Source organism: Suricata suricatta, chromosome 4 (genome assembly GCF_006229205.1).
Source record: "Suricata suricatta isolate VVHF042 chromosome 4, meerkat_22Aug2017_6uvM2_HiC, whole genome shotgun sequence".
Lineage (NCBI taxonomy): Eukaryota > Metazoa > Chordata > Mammalia > Carnivora > Herpestidae > Suricata > Suricata suricatta.
The window spans coordinates 85,933,578-85,937,140 of NC_043703.1; the positions used below are offsets into that span (position 1 = coordinate 85,933,578).

The 3,563-nt window shown below is 38.8% G+C and overlaps 1 pseudogene; it reads right to left on the bottom strand.

Annotated features, from left to right (window-relative positions):
• Positions 1-2,064: 2,064 nt before the first annotated feature.
• LOC115290623 lies at positions 2,065-3,019 on the bottom strand (annotated as a pseudogene).
• Between the last annotated feature and the right edge of the window lie 544 nt (positions 3,020-3,563).

Below are 3,563 nucleotides of genomic sequence, written 5' to 3' on the forward strand. Positions count from 1 at the left end.
CCCCTGCAAACCACCATTCTACTTTCTGTGTCTATGAATTTGACTACTCTAGTACCTCATATAAGTAGAATCATATAGTATTTGTCTTTTTGTAATTGGTTTATTTCACTTACTATAATGTTCTCTTTTTTTTAATGTTTTTATTTTTATTTTTATTTTTTTTCCTCCATAATATTTTATTGTCAAATTGTTTTCCATACAACACCCAGTGCTCTTCCCCTTAAGTGCCCTCCACCATCACCACCACCTCTTTTCCCCCCTCCCCCATCCCCCTCAACCCTCAGTTCATTCTCAGCATTCAATAGTCTCTCAAGTTTTGCATACTCTGGTTTCTCTTCAGATCGCATAAATCTTTCGCCTTTTACTATAATGTTCTCAAGTTTCATCCATGTTATAGCATATGTCAGAATTTCCTTCCTTTTTAAGGCTAAATAATATTCCAAAATAGTAAACATTTTGTTTAACCATTAATTTATCAATGGTATGTCTGGTTATTTTCAGGGTGTGCTAGATATAATATTTGAATACTTGTTTGTAGAAAAAGTTTGAGGCCTAGAATAACATTTTTTTCTCCCAGAGAAGATCTATACTTGTGGGGCAACTGGGTGGCTCATTTGGTTAAGTGCCTGACTTCGCTCAGGTCATGATCTTGCAGTTCATGAGTTCAAGCCCTCAGAAAGGCTTTGTACTAACAGCTTGGAGGCAGAAGCCTGCTTTGGATTCTATGTCTCTCTCTCTCTGCCCCTCACCCATTCATGCTCTGTCTCTCTCAAAACTAAGTAAACATTAAAAAAATTTTTAACTTAAAAAAAAAAGATCTATACTTGCATCCAGCAGGTTCCTAGAAAAATCTAGCAATCTAGAACCACATTATGCACTTTCAGGAATTGAGATGATTTGAAACTGGGCTGCAGTTTTTGCTGGTCTTAGTTTGCTTCTAGTTTCCCTATGGTCCTGGGGAGACTCAACTTACAGCACAGAAAATTCATTAGGGATCATTCTTTTTCCTAATCTTCATGGTCTCTGCAATCCTACATTTTACTTCTAACTCCATAAGGTTGGCAAAAACACTGCTCAGATATCTCTACATGAAGTAGCAAACAGGCTCAAGGGGAAAGGAATTCCAATTTCAAACGAATTTCAAGGAATTTCAGTTTCTGGATTATCTCCTGAATCTAATAGGGCAATTCTTACTGTCTTTATCACCATCAAGTACTTGCTTTTTATATTTTGTTAGCTTTTCTAACTGTACTCATTTCAAAGTTTGGTCTAAATTATCTATAAAGGAAGTATGGTGGGTTTTTTATTCTACTCTTTTTGTTGCTTTCTCTCAAATTCCATGTAGGAGCCATCGAGTTCTCTAACACAACCTTCAAACTTCGAAGCCAACTTCAGTTCTTCAGTCTCAACAGATGGTTTGGCTTTCTGTTCAACTAAGGAAACATATCTTTCTCAATGCCCTATTCTCTACGTCAGTATTGTTTTTTAAGTTATTTGATTATTTGTTTTTTTATCTTTCTATGTTTCTGTCTACTTCCTTCCTTTCTTTTTTTTTTTAATGTTTTATTTATTTTTGGTACAGAGAGAGACAGAGCATGAGAGGGGGAGGGGCAGAGAGAGAAGGAGACACAGAATCTGAAGCAGGCTCCAGGCTCTGAGCTGTCAGCACAGAGCCCGATGCGGGGCTCGAACCCACGAATGTGAGATCTGACCTAGGCCGAACCCGGAGGCTTAACCGACTGAGCCACCCAGGCGCCCCCCTTCCTTTCTTAAAGTAAAATCAGTCAACCCTTGTTAACATAGCTTCAGCTTACTACCTCCTATCTCCCCCAGTTTCTATCTCACCTTGCTTCATCAACTAGAGAGAAGGCTGTCTTCAATGTCTTTTGTCTGTTGCAACATTTTCAAGATGTTCCTCACCTAAATAAAACCTCACCCCAGATCTCCTACTGTCTTAGGCTGTCATGTCCTCTTTTCCCTTCTTCACATGGATATACTTTCCTGAAGTGAAAACTTCTGTGGTTTCTACTCCACCCCACCCATTCTCTCTCTCTCTTTTTTTTTTGAAAAACAAATATTTATTGTCTAGAAATATATATTAAAAAATTCCCCACAAAAGATGCTATTCTCTCATTTCCCCATCTTCTTCCTCTTCTTCAACACCCCTGATATAAAGGACATTATTACACCTTATTAAAACTTCACTCAAATGTCCAGACAATGCTCCATCTATGTATTCTTCTGTGTTTGCAAGCTGCATGTTCATATAGCCATCTACAGATACCAGGTAGCCTTTGTACTCCCTTCCCCATTTAGGTTTCACCTGCTGGCTTCCCTGTTCATCCATTCAGGACAGGTTTAGGATTGAGGGGGCAAACTCATCGCGACTATGAGCAAACGCTGTAGGCCACTCGCCGCCGACCCAGCTGTTGTTCGTCCTTAGTCCCTCCCATTCTCTTGAAACTCCTTTGTAGGTGGTCACCAATAACATCTAGGTTGGCAATGTCATTTTCTTCTTTGTTAATTTCTTTGGAGCACATTAAACTATTACCTATTTCTCCTTAAATCTCTTTTTCCTTTGGCCTAAATTGTAAGGCTATTTTCCTTATTCTTTTACAGTTCTGACCATTGTGCCTCTGCTACTGTAGCTGGCTCTTTCTCTCACATTCCTTATAAGACAACTATAATTTCAGAGTTTCTGCAAGGTCTTTGGGGGCAGATAAATGATTCCATTGTCAGAAAGCCAAGATTTTCATAGGTGGGCCATAGACACATCCCAGAGTAGAGGAATAAAAATGGGAAAAATTATTTTGCTTAGCAATCTAAAAAGCTATTTCAAATAAACTGGGGAAAAATTTTATAGGTTATATTGCCTTTAGGAAAATGTTTCTCTTCCTTAATGTGTATTTAAACTACATTGTCTCTGAGAAAAATTGTTTGTCCTTGAAAAGGGCATGTGAGACTGTGCTTCCATGTTATCTGTAGGACGATTTAGAGGGCTGTCCTCACCTCCCACCATGAAGATGCTTGAACAGGGACTGAACTTGTAGTGGAAAAGTCCTCTGTGGACTGTTGTCCTGAAGCCACCTGCACTGTTATCCTAAATTGACTAGCCCACGTTCTGAGGAATGTCCTAGTAGTTTCCTGTGCTCCCTGGGTTCCATGTGTTCCATTATGGTCCAGAGTAAAAGAATCCACTGGACCCAGAATAGACGTGTGAAATTTGCACAGAAAAAGAAAACAGCAAAATGGACTTTTGTTTAAGGAAAGAAATAGAAGGATAGGTTTCAAGTCATGAAAACAAGGCTAAGAAGTCAAATGTACACTGTGAAAGGAGTAATGTTTTTCCTTTTCCTTAGGATTCTGGGATCTGATCATCTATTTAGCATGGGGACTTAAGTTTTCTTCTCTCCTTCATTATCATTTCCTGTAGTTATTCCCAAAACTCTAATAAAGTTTTCAGTATGCCCCAGAGCCTTGTTTGAGTGATTTTATGGATAAATTAAGGATACCCCAGAAAGGACACATGCTGACATCTCTGTACCATCCTCACCACATCTAGG